At 40.4% G+C, this 13851-nt stretch overlaps 1 protein-coding gene across 4 annotated transcripts in view; it reads left to right on the top strand.

The window, feature by feature from the left end:
* The first annotated feature begins 574 nt into the window (after positions 1–574).
* The window catches only part of DUSP16 (dual specificity phosphatase 16), a 73153-nt gene continuing 59876 nt past the window's right edge, over positions 575–13851 (top strand). For 2 of the 4 annotated variants that reach the window (XM_045781437.2, XM_045781433.2), the window contains exons 1-2: positions 575–1251; positions 7376–7508. The gene's annotated coding sequence lies outside the window, so the exon portion shown is untranslated. The other 2 variants (XM_045781435.2, XM_045781436.2) reach the window with 2 other exon arrangements.

The following is a 13851-nucleotide window of genomic DNA, read 5'->3' as shown; positions in this document are numbered from 1 at the left end:
GCCCGGTGTAGAAATCATTTTAGAAGAGAATTTCATACTGCTCGTACTCATTAAATTTGTGAACCTAAATAAGTAAACCTAAAGTAAAATAATGAAACTTAGGAACATTCTTGTGGGGTCTTTCAACGACAAACACGTGTAGATCGCTGAATGCTTGACAACACTGGAGTGATTTTTCTTAAAGTACCTGTAACATACTTTTTACAAGGATGGCAGTGCCCTGCATTTGGGATTCATCAGACTTTTGAAGGAGTGATTGCAATTCTCTCAGATCCTTGCGTTTCCTCACGCTGGTGAGGCAGCTGGAAACAGCGCGACCAGGAGGAAAGGGCTCCGGGTCTTGGTCGGGGCGGGGGGGAGCACCCTTAAATACCTGTTGGGGCGCAGCCGGGGGCCCGGGGTCGGGGCTGGCGCGCGCGCGGGCGCGGAAGGAGGAGGCCGCGGGGCCGCCTCCTCGGGCAGCCCCAGCTCCTCCCAGCGGCGCCTGCGGAACCTGCCTGCGAGTCGCCGAACTCCGGAACGGAACGTGACCCGACCCCTCCCCGAGCGGCCGAAGCGAGGCGCGGAGCCGCGCGGCGGACCCGGGCGGCCGCGGGATGGGCGGGCGGGCGGGCGCGCGGCCCCGCCCGGCGCCCACCGCCCTGCCCTCGCCTGTCTCCTCCTTTCCCCGGGGCTCCGCTGAGTTCATTCACTGGGATTGGTTTCAAGTGACGCCATCTCTTTATTTTTAAACCAATGACCTCATCCGCGCTTGAAGTTTCCTGACCAGCGACTCTTTCTCTTTCCCCCCAACCCCCCACCCCACCCCCCCTCCTCTCCCCCTCTGTCTGTGTATCACTGTTTGGGGGGCTTTAATCAGTTTTTAAACGATTATTATCACTTCTCCCTCCCCCCTCCGCTTTCCCCACACGGCCCCCCACCTTCACCTCCCCAAGTTCTTCACCCTTTTCAACATTGTTTTTTCAAGGCTGACTGGGGGGGGTGGAAGAGAAAGAGTGAAGAAAAGTTGCAAACGTCTCCTCTCTTTCTAAGCTTCCCGCCCCCACCCACCCCTCAGAGAAGGAGAAGATAATATAGTGAAAAGAAGAGGAGGAGGAGAGCGCGACGGGACGGACGCGAGCGGGAGCGCAGCCGCCCTCCCGGCTCCGCGGCGGCGCCTCGCAAGCCGGGCAGGCGAGGGGGGCCCGAGGGGCGACGCCGTGACAACTTTCATTTCCCCCGGAGGGAGTCGGGAGGTCGGCGGCCCCAAAAGTAAGTGGCCTCCGGCCGGCCGCGCACACCGTGCCGGCGGGAGGGTGCGGGGCTCGGGTCGCCCGGCCGCGCCGGCAGCATGGACGCTCCGCGGCGCGCCTGGACTCCGGGTGCCGGGCGCCGCGCTCTCGCCCCGCCGGCTCTGCCTTCGCGGGCGTCCGGGCCACCTTTCCGGGAGGCGAGGTGGGGGCGACCGTGGCCCGGAGCCGCACGAGTGTTGGGGGGGGGAGGTGTAGGCCTTGCAGGGGGCCGGGCCGAGCGGGAAGGGGGCGGGCGGCCGGGCGCGGGGTCTCGGTCCGTGCGCCCCCCGGCCGCACCGCGGCGAGCCGGCCGGGCCGCCGGATCCGGCCGCGAGGAGCAGCCGCCGCGGGACGCGGTACCTTCGCGGACCAAGTTGCTCACTTCCAGGCGCGACTGTTACACAACACGCCTGCCAAGTGGGGCCCCGGCCTGACTGTTCCCATTATCCCAAATTCGCCTTTGGTGTAAGCAGCGAGGCCACCTGGGTGGTGACGGTGCTGCGTTCTTAAACGCGACCGACCAACCAAAAACTCAGTTTTCATGCGGGGCCCGAGTCACCGTGTTGGGGGCCCAGCGCGCCCGTGACTTCTTTATTTACACTAGCCATAAAACGTGAGAAATAAAAAAGCCCAAGGGGACAGCCGAGGATCTGTTTATCATGTGTGGTTTCATGTAATAAAACACCAGGAAGGAAAATATTTATACACAATTGAAGCTTTCAGATAATGGGTTAATTTCCTAAAACAAACAAACAAACAAAAACCCGGTGATTAACTTGAGAAAATACGAGTAGATCTGAAAATGAATGGATACTGCAAAATCCTAAAGGAGTTTATTAAACGCCAGCTGCAAAGATCCTCAGGTCCTGGGTGTTTCAAATTGTTTGGAGAAAGCACACCTCTAACCAGCCCATGATGAATAAGGAGAGGAAAAACCTGTTGCATAATCTCATTTGCCCTGGGCTTTGCTCTGCCGTCCCCTTGAACCAAGGGGAAGTGAGTTAAGATGCAGGGTTTTTAAAACTCTCTGAAGTTTTTATTTACCCAGTGCTCTGGCTGCCACTTCTGCTTTAAAAGATTATAAGTAAATACTCTGCTCTTACAAGTCAACCAAACCTATCAAACCTGTTTAGAAAATGACCAGGTATGTTTCTTTTCTTTCTTCCGGGGTGTGTGTGTGTGTTTGAGAAATGTGCCATCCTTGAAAGACCTTCTAAGTACTATTTGGGGAACTTAGGCTGTCAGAAAAATCCCACTTTATGCCACTCGTTTTGTGGGGCTGATTGAGAGTGCACATAGGTGACAACTCTTGCCTCAAAGGTTGTATCCTATTTCAAACTCCATGAAGAAGAGAGATTTTTTTTAAAGTTAAGGTAAATTTTTAAAGGAAAAAAATTCTTACCAGTTTAGTTAGTTTCAATTATTTACTTTTCCTTGAGAATCCTATATTGGTGGACACACAGCTTGGGAGGCCCGAGTTAATTGAGACTTGTGGAGTTCTCTCATTTGGTGAAGGCAGAAAGCTGGAGAGGTGAATTGAAAAACTAGGAATTTGTGGCTTTCAGAATGTGACTAGGCACCGTGAAAGTTTTTTGATTTTTGTTTTTTTAAATTAAGTTGTAGAATTTACTGAGTTTGAGGACTGTGTAGAAGGTTGCTGTTACAAAAAATTGAGGGGGGCCAATTAACAGTGAACGTTTTATATAAAAAGTTGGGCCAAATTCACCAGCCCAAAAGTTAGTTTTTGGGTAAAATAATGCATACTTATCAAAGTTCCACATGGGGGGACAATTAAAAATGGTTTATTAATTCTGCTGGCAATATGGTGAATAGTGTATGAAGGAAAGTGAGTTCAAGTACTGTAGACCTACATTCATATGTAAAATAATTGAATTGGCTATGAAGTAAAAATAGTCCTGTAAAATTGAGGGTTAGGGGTCTCTCCGGCCAAAAACTTAGTGGCTGTAACTGAGAAGGGGGCAAAAGAGAAGATCCTGTTAACCCAGTTCTTTTCCTTTTTCTTACACATTTTAAACCTTATTTGTAGAAGTGAGGCTGAGATCAGGTCTGAGATGGGTGCAGAGTTTAGTCTGGGGCCAGGAGAAGGACCAGGGTTGATGTTATTTTCTATAAATGCTTGTATTGAGAATTTGATTCCGTACAGGTTTTGGTGTATGAGATTATATGCTGATGAAGCTGATTTACATAGCTGTCCAATATTAATGTTTTCCTATTTTCAGCCAATCACAATATCCTACTAAATATATTTTGCTAGAATTACTAGTGCAATTTTCCCCAGAAACCTAACTTTTCCTGGATTATCTAAAAAAGTGGGATTTTCTATCCTGTGTTATTTGGACTAAAAATTTCACTGAACGTTTAACTGTTTTTAAAATGCTTTGCATTCTCAAGCAAGTGCTATTTTAAGTTGAAGAAGTAAATTAATATAGAGTAAGTTGATTTGGATCAGAATTCCAAGAAAAGGGAGGAAAGAAATCAGGAGAAACAGAAACCAGATTTTATGACAGACTTTAACGATTGAAAAAACTAGTTAAAAGACTTCATAGGAAAAAACACAGTTGATGCTTGATTGGCTTTTTAAAACTTGTATGAAAATCTAAAACCAAGACAGATATCCACCATCATAAAAGAAAATATTACTAATGTTGGCTTAAGCAAAAACATAATTAAGAAAGTAAGTCTTGCCGAAAGCCACGTGATATATTCCAAAGCCAGATGTCATTTTTTTTTAATTTTCTTATGTTGTGGATAGTCTCATATTTTTGTATATTTCATTAGCCCAGATGATCAAGGGTTGGCTATGTGAAGGGATGAGGTTCATAAAGGTTGGCTGGATTTAAAGAAGCAAGCTCAGGCTTTAAGAAGAGGCCATTCTCATACACTGACTGAGGAAGGGAGTTTGAAATTTAATCAAATAAATGACTGGAGGAAACAAGGGTCTCAAAAGGAAGGATCTAAGAGAGATTACTAAGGACAGGTACAAAGAAATAAAAGCTTGCCAGAGGTGTGATCAATAAAGAAGGAAATGGGATACCTCTTGGCATGAAAGAAAAAAGGGATAAAGGGAAAAAATACTCTTCAATACTTCAACAAGAAGGGAGTAATGAAACTTCACCTCCTCCTTGATTGGGATTAGATACCTCATTATAGGTATCATCAAAAAGTCACGAGATTTTTCATGACATAAAAAATTTAATCTAGGGAGAAGGGATGGATAAATTATGAGCATAAGTTGTGTGAGAATGTAGAACTTGAAATTGCCAAATATAGAGACCCACTGAAATTTCAACCGAGTTATTAGAAAGTGAGGGATAGGTTATAAAAAGTTGGAACTATTGACTATATTGATTTTTAGATTAACTATAGGTATAAGTTGATCAAGCAAAACAATTATTAATGATATGCTATTTATATATACTGAGGTGGATACCAAAAGCTGGAGACATGGATCCATGCCCTTAATAAGGAGAGGAGGATTATAAGAATTTTAAGGGAAGCATGTACATTGGTAAAAATAAACAAGTATCAGACAGCTGGGAAGTGCCAAATTCATGGTATAAGGGAGAAAGAGATTAGAGCATTGGGGGAGGTAATGGGGAGGTAATCTTCATAGAGATAACAATTTGACCTTGGCCTTAAAGGGTGGTTAACGTGTGTCTGGAGGAAAGGAAGTGGGGGAGGTCATTCATCCATCTCTTCATTCAGCAACTTTATTTGGAGCCTCTGCTATGTGTTAGACACTGTTCTAGGAACTGGGCATACTGTGGAAAATAAGGTAAGGTTTTTGTCCTTATGGACCTTATATTCTAGTGGGAGAAGATGGAGGGATAGTGAACAAGTAAACACTACATGGAAAATTTGATGACAAATTGTGATGTCTAATGAAGATAATGGGCAGGATCAAGGAAATTATAGAGGGCTAGTTATGGGCCCACTTACTCAGTTTTACATATGATATTCTGATGAATGTTAATGATACAACTTTAATTAATTGATTAATTTTTAAGATTTTATTTATTAGAAAGCACAGAGGGAGAGGGAGAAGCAGACTCCGCACCTAGCAGAGAGCCTGATGTGGGATTTGATCCTAGGACCCTGAGATCATGACCTGAACCAAAGACAGACCCTTAACTGACTGAGCCACCCAGGCACCCCTACGCTGTTTTTCTACAAATAGTAGAAACTTGAAGTGAAATGTCAGTTCCGAAATGGGGAAGTCTGGACTCACCGTAGTTATCTGACCACCATGTTTTGTTACTGTTGAGATGTTCTTCATCGTGTCAACTAAAATTTTTTTAGTGACTGTTTTCATGTTTTTATTCATACTTATGAAGTACTTCTCAAGTGTTCTTTAAGAAATATGTTCCCTCCTCTTGTCTGCACTTTTTGCAGTTTTAAATTAAAAAAAAATCTATAGGTGAAATTGAGGTAAAGGATTCTAAAAAGGATTTATATTAAGTGTCTATTACGCGTGCTTCTACAGTACATTCTGATGTACTTGGTATAAGCCTATGGAAAATAAAAGTTTTCAGAGGAGGTGGGAAATTCTTTAGCATTCCCTTGGTTTCCTTCTAAACTAAATATTCCGAGAAGAATTGTAGATGTAACACTAGGGGTCTGTGGTGTGTGTGAGAAGGACAATAGAACTCAGATTCGTTTTAGTGACTGCATGAGGAGTGGGGCTGACTGCAGTTTACAGAAAAAAGATGCACTTTAAGTTGTAATGGTAAATGGCAAGGTCATTAATACTAAATAATTTCCATTCTCCCCCTTAAAATTAATGGGGAAAGATATGTGTAGAGAGGTATATGCTGCTTTTTGTTTGCATTGTGTAAATTTAAAAAAATACCACTCATATCCTAGATAGTGCCTAGTAGAGTCATCTTGTGATAAGTGTTTGCTGAATAAATTGAGTAAATTCTCACATCTGTTCCTTTTGATCATGGTTCCATTAGGTCTCTAGCTTAGAGCATTGTTTTTTGAGCTTTGAATTGAAACCTGTAGGGGGTTGCCTTACAACCTTGGGCACCTGACTTGTTTGAGCAGTATGCTCATTCTAGAACCTGGACCCTGACCTCACCTCCAGCTTGCCTGATGCTGTGGCTGACCCGGGCTCGTCTTTTCCGAAGTGGTGGGTGGTTGTCTCCTATCAGCTCTTTCTCTTCCTGAGTAGCTGAGCTGTGTCCTCTTCTGGTCACTTCTCAGAACACTGAAGTGTTGCCAGTCTGGCCTGTTTTATAGTGGGTTTCTTGTGTTATTTTTGTTTGTTGTTTGGTTGGGAGAGAAGCACATTCCTCAGGAAGATAGTTGTTGACTTTGTTTTGTAAACCGTACATGGTATATAAAGCATGGTATTATTTCCTTTTCCTTCCTATCTTTAGCTAAAAATCTTGTGTTCACTTGAAAATGAACTGGTAAATGATTTTTTGAATGATACAAAGCAACTAAGAACTAACAAGACTTTTTTTTTGGAGACAATCAGGAAACATGGAGTGTATTAGATGATATATAAGAATTATATGATATGTTAGATGATATATAAGAGTTATAACCATTAAGTTTTTATCCACGTTAATGGTACTGTGGTTATGTTAAAAAATTCTCATCTGTTACAGACACATATGGAAGTATTTATAGGCAACATGAAATGATGCCTAACATGTTTTTAAAAAACTTCAGGGTAGGCACAAACATACACAAATGGGAAGTAGATAAAACAATGTCGGCAAATTTTTGATAATTGTCGAAGCTAGGTGATGGGTGCATTGGGGTTTGTTATTATTGTCTATATTTTTATCTATATTTGGAAATACCCATAATAATTAAAATACACATTGCCAATTATAACCGTAGAGGGAGAAATTTAATACAGTAAAATTTTGTGGTTGGACACTTGAGCTAATTGACTAATCAGAAATCCCCCCTTCACATTTTCTATAAGTTATGCTTTTACTAATGGATTTTTAAAATAAGGAGAATTTTAGTCATTAGAAGTATTTAAAACTCTTAGTTTTGAGACTTTGTAATAATAACATACTTGTAGTTTATAAATTGCTTTAACATATTTTTTCTTTAATCCTCAGAACAAGATACGAGTTATCCATTTTACAGATGAGGAAACTAAGACCTTAGAGAGATTAAGTAATTTATCCAGATCCCAAAGCAAGTAAGAAGTGGTGCTAGACCTGGAGCCGAGATCTTCTGATTCATTTTCAGGTGCTTATTTTCTTATACACACATTCTTCTAAGTTTTGTGGGTTATAAATCACTGGTTTTCAAACATTTTGGTGTCAGGACGCCTTGTACTCCTAAAAATTATTGAGGACCCCAAAGATCTTTTGTTTATGTGGACTATATCTGTCAATATTGAACATACTAGAAATTTAAGAAATGTTTAAAATGTTTATTCATTTAAAAACAACAAACTCATTAAAGGTTAATATAGATAACATAGTTTCGTGAAAAAGTCCGAAACAAAAAATAGAGTGAGAAGTGTGACATTTGCATTTTGCCACTTTTTTTTTACTGTGTTGCTTAATAGAAAACAGTTGGATTTTCATAACTGCTTTTATATTTCAGTCTGTTGTGATAGTTTGGTTTGAATTATGTGGGGAAAGCCCTCTATATACAGATACATAGTTGGAAAAGGGTGGACTATTTTAATAGCTTTTGTAATTGTGAATATCCTTTGTCACATCAAAACTCAACAAGTGGTAGATTCTTAAAAGTTAGTTTCAGTGTTGAATCTGAAACCATACCAGTGATTTTTTTTTTTTATATTCCATAACATTAAAACTCAATTGGTCCATCTTGAACTTTGAATGGCTCTTTGACCCTATGTGATTTTGTAACATCATGCATTGGTCATTTGAAAAAAAAATGGTTTACTGAGTTATACAGATCTTACAAATGTTGACACATTTGATTACACAATATATAACAAATCACATTTATTAATATGACCATTATTCTCATCAAAAAAGCCTTTGAGAATTGGGCAGTGGTCAAGATTTTTGCTGTTGAGTTCAAGTTTTCCAAAATTCTAATTTTTTCTTGAAAGCTCAAGTTTTGTCATTGGCAACAGATATTGTCAATTTTTTCCTTGAAGTGTCAGGCTCACTTTATTCGTTTTAGAGAAAATGTTGGCCAAATACCTCAGTCTGAATAACTAGCTGTTGTCTGCCAGTCATTCTTTTAAGCAAAAATGGTATTCTATGAAAAAAGTGTACAGTTTAGCTCACAACTCCAACAATTGTATAAACGCTTTTCCTTAAGACTGCCGTTGTATTAAATACGCAGCAGAAGTGTTTTTGTGTACCTTCCATTTCATTACACAGAATATTTTTAAAAAGACCAAGTTTTCAAGAGTGAGATGCAATAAAATTAATAACCCTTAATGTTTTATCAAGGATATTGTGAAGTGAAACTGGCTTTTTTTAAAAAATGATTAATACAGTGAAGAGTATAATTAGTACCAGTACTGTTTTATACTTCTGCCTTGATTCAGGCTAAAGCACCAGCAGTTTTGGCCAGCTTTGCTTTTGTACCATCAGAGCGCGGGTATCAACATAGTTGTTTCAGGATAAATCGTGAGACTCAAAAAAGTTATTTAATACTTTGAGTAATTCAACAGCATTCCTCTTTGTTGCAACCATTCACATAAAAGAAGACCTTCTTCGATTAGTTGGCATGGATACTGGAATAGTGAAAACAAAACAGTAAGTCCACCCACGTCTACGGATTTGTCCACTTATAAAGCATAAGTACAGTCCTTAAGGCGAGAGACTAACTTCTAACTCATGTTTGGAACTAAATCTTTAATTTGAGGAGATACTGCATCATTTTTAAGTGGCACTGCTATGAATTCTTTTACTGGCTTTCCATCCAGCAGACACTCAGCAGTGTTAACTATACCAGACTTCATTAGTTTCTCAGCTATTGTGTGCACTGTCCCAACCAGAGCAATCTGGTTATTTACCCTGTATAATGCTTCAGTGGCTTGTTTATTTCTAATATGTAAAGTCTTTTGCTTTTAAAGAGCTCATCTTGTCAATGTTTAAAACATTCAATTTCTTTTCCTTGAAACACTAAATGAATTCATTGGACGATATTGAAGTTGTGGAGATTATAGCAGATACTACCAAAGATTGCTATTGCTAGGCGCATGGAAGTACTGAGAACACGCTCAGCTGATTTCTGAAAACATATGTATTTATGCCTTAATCTTACTACCTTAGAAAATTCTAAAAAGCACAAGCATGTATGAGCATATGTTCCACTAGTTTTCAGCAGCATACATTATCATCACACACCATGTGTCCTCTGGATTTGCTGTTGTACGCTCAGGAGAGAATGAGAGCAAAAAAGGCAGATAACACCTTCGTTATTACCAAAAATAGTTTTGCCAGTGTGCATCTCTGGAAAGGGTCCCAGGGACCTCCCACCCTGGGGTCTCAGGATTATACTTTTATAATGCTGATATAAACCAGCACCATGTCCTAAGATATTTTAGAGAAGTCTGACATAGACATCTGTATAAATTAAGTAATGTTCCTATCTTAACTGATTAATTTATCAGGAAGAAGGGAATATGCTACTGTGTGGGATGAGCCATGCGACCCAGAGACCATAATGGGTGGAAGATCATATAATATCAGAAAGTGGTTAGATAAAGGACAGACAGCAAGGAGGAGTCGGTAAAAGCACTCTGCAAATGAACAAAAAAACGAACATTTGTTCTCCCTTTTTTTCTTTTTTTAAACTAGAAAAGCACTGAGCCCACATATATGCACATACGTAGATATCTGTTCATACTCCTTTACATCTGTGCTCAAAATTAGGAGTACTTGCTCACTTTCTTCTTGAATGGCAACAGAAGAGATGGTTTCATAATTGAGAGGAGAATGGGTGCTCATGGCAGTTGTTTGTTCCTTCCAACTAGGGAGGCTGTTGACCTTTTTTTTTTCCCCAAAGAAGCTGAGGGATGACAGAAGACAAATGAGGTTAGAAGGAAGAAATTATGAAAGAGTGAGTGGTGTAGACATTGGTGATCATGGGAACAGCTGCAGGCAGGACTGGGCTGTGGACAGAGTGGAGAGATAAGCACTGGAGGGCAGAGAGGGCTGGCGGGTGAAGCGGGTTCTCCTGTTTGCTGGGCTCAGGGAGAATGGGGCCCCAGGGAAGTACAGAGCTGGGTGTAGCAGGAGTCATGGAGATGAACATATATTTGAAAAACTTCCATCAAAATATGGTTAAAATAACTATTTAAGTAACTGCACTGGATAGTTTGACTTTTAATGTCTTACCGACATTTAAATTTTATTATTATAACAACCCGTATGTGTTCCATTATAGTAGAAAATAGAAATGCCATGAGTTTGGTGTAGTGCTGGTAAGTCTCTAAGCTTTGGTTGTGAGCATCAGTATATGGAAATATTGACTGGGCCAGGTTTGGGACTGCAGATTCAAGGGTGAAATTGTAATACTTTATTTTTTACTAACAGGAGACAGAAGAGTTTGGCTCCAATAGGTATCATTTATCAGTTTGTTATATATGTGGTACTTATTTCCAAAAAGGATTTGAGATGGCAGAAGGAAGGATCAAAGTCAGTAATGAAGAACAAACATGATTCTAAATCATGTTTTTTCACCTAACGTTTTCCTTATTGATGACATTTTAGTAGAGTCATATAGTCGACGTATTGTACGATAAATTGGTCTCTATTAACTATTCAGGAGAAATATAATCCTGTCACCTCTTAGTTGCCTGTAGTGTAAGCAGAATATATTGTGATGGGAGTGAGATTGGGCAGGAAAATCACAGCAAGCTAGAGAAAAAATTTTTTAAAAATTCAGAACTGCTTTCAGCTGTAGTTAACGGAAGTCCACTAGCAGAGGTTTAAACTGTAAGCTGTCACTGTGCGGTTCATGAAGTTCAGAGGTTGGTGTAGCTGCTCAGCAGTGTCCTCAAGGCCCCTGGTTCACTGTGGTCTTTGACTCTGCCGTCTCTTGCATGTTCACTTGCTGACGCCAGGTCACAAAATGGCTGCCTCAGCTCTAGGCATCACATTCCTTTCCAAGTCAAGAAGAAGGAAGGGGACCAAGCAAGCAATCCCTCCCCCTGTGCTTGCCTAACAGAGAACAAAATCTTTTCCGGAGGCATCCATCCTATTTTCTCTTAAGTCTCATTTGCTTGAACTGTATTACAAGACTGCCCCCAGTCACAGGAGAGACTGGGGAAATGTTTATGGCTGAGGGGAATCGGATTACCATGGTTGGCGTATCATTTTCTAGGGTTTGGCACACTGCATGAGCCCAGGGGAAATTGGGATTCTGTTAGCAAGTTAGAAGGAAAGCCATATCTATTGGGTAGCCGTGTGTCTGTCATAAATACGCAAAAAGGAAAGCCCAAAGATGGTTAAGTAACTTGCTAAGACAACTTTCCTTTAGTCTGGAGGCTGTTTTAAGTGTTCCTCCTCAAATAAGGCCACATCCATTTTCTTTCTGATTTTAGCGGAATGGTATACAGACCTTTATCCTAATTAGGTGTAGAGCTGATTAAAGGCCGGTCTCAGTCTTCTGAAGTGTGAAGTGAGAATATTGTATGAAGATCATCTCAGATGTAGTCCCCAGTTCTAAAATTCCTGTCTCTCCTTTTTTTTTCCCCCTGTCTTGACCATTTCACATTTATTATCTTTTTTATCAAAAAAGTGGACAGGATTAGAGAGAAGATAGGAAAATGTGTGGTGTTTCCTAGTTGCATTGCTAGCTGGGTAGTATCTTTAATAAAGATCTTGATGGTATAGAAGGTTAAAGCTAAAATGAGGTTTTGACTTTTGGGCAGTTACTTATGTTCTGCCCCAAATGTCCACTGAAAATGGAAAACTAAATACATTTTTATTTTTCTAGAGGAACATGTATATACGTGTATGTAGTCTATAATCAAAATACCCTCATACAGTGTTCTGAGAAAATGCAAGTTGTCCTACTAGGAGGCTTAATTTTAAACACTGTGGTTAAAAACCTGGTAGAAATCCCCTTTTGCTTGTTGGGCATATGTTCTTGTTTGTTAATACTGTTCGCACTGCGTATCTGCCTTAGATAAAATTAAAGGACAACTAAAGGAAAGTGATTCCCTTCGTGCATTATGGCAACTAAATTTTACTTGAATGAGGCAGAACCTTTGAGGTTTCAAGTGCCTTTAAATGGAATTCTACTTGTGTTTCAGCGAGAGCAGTGATCTGCTTCCTCATATAAAATCCTGTCAAGATTATATGAATTTGGACATACAGTGAGTTGAAAATCATATTCCTAACTCTAGTAAATTGCAGAGCAATTACACTGCTTATAAAAGAGGCTGTTAAAATGTTAACCTAAAAAGTTTTCATCTTCTATCCAACAAAAATCTTGTAGAGTGATCCCACTGCATTTTATTTGTGGTTTATCAGTATTGGGAGACCCTGGAGATTAACGTTGTTAAACTGTGGCATTTAAGGGACCAAAAGGCACCTGCGCTTTGGAGTGTATTTTTAAGAATACAATGCATGTATGTATACAACTTTAACAGCTGCTTTAAACAGCTTAGGGGTAGCTTAGGGGCATCTAATTTCATTACCACAGAATATCCAAATATCAGAAACTTTTTCTTCTACTGAAACCCTCGTAAGTATGTAATTAAAGCAATTGTTTTCATTTTTCCTTATGTGAGTGACTAAGAGCCTTGTTAATGTAAATATTCAGGAAGCTTGATTTTATAACCAACAATAAAAATCATGTACAGTGGAAAACCCCTTCTTCTCTTGTCTACAGTCCAACTGAAAGACAAACTCTAGCATTTTTTTCTAGCAGATGAATGACCCATGTTGAAGGATCTTAGATGCTGTCAGTGGCTATCTCATTATAGAATGTAATTAATGATGTTAGTTTAAGGAGATACAGTATTTTGGGAGGGGGTTGGGGAATTTCCAAGTACAAATGTTAGGCAGTGTGGTTTTCACTTGCCAGGAAAAAGTAGTTTTATACAAGTTTTTAGTAAAAGTTATTGTGAAATCATTGGAGATTTTTATTATGGAAATGACCCTTCATTCATTCATTAAAATAAGCACTTTGGCTTCTGAGTCTGGTAGGCTTTTTTTTTCTGGACAAAAGATCCATTCTTTCTGCCAGTGGTCATCAATATGTCATTGTTATCAGCATGAACAAGTATTTACTGAGTGACTTGTAAGAGTGAGGTATTAGAAGGGATGCAAGGAAGAATAGCATGTACTCGGTCATCAAGGAGTTTACGCTTGGCACCATCTCTGTATTTTCTACTCTTCATGATTTAAACAGATCACCATAAAAGATTCCTTATTCTTCTCCCTGGACGTTCTTCAACTGGGGTCCAGCACACCAGTCTCCACTTTCCTAGGCTGGGGGATAAAGTCATAGTTAGAAGTGGAGGCCAGTCTGCTTGAGGTCCTCTCCTGGCCATTTCTCCTACCCTTCTGTAACTGCGACCTGCCTCCTTGCTCGGAGCAGTGTGGTAGCTGGCTGCTTCTGTAGGGTAGTTCAGGAGAAG

The sequence above is a fragment of the Ursus americanus genome, chromosome 25 (genome assembly GCF_024610735.1).
Source record: "Ursus americanus isolate L20-20 chromosome 25, mUrsAme1.1.p, whole genome shotgun sequence".
Taxonomy (NCBI): Eukaryota; Metazoa; Chordata; class Mammalia; order Carnivora; family Ursidae; genus Ursus; species Ursus americanus.
Note: the sequence above shows the minus strand (reverse complement) of the source record. Positions and strands in the feature narration are given on the sequence as shown.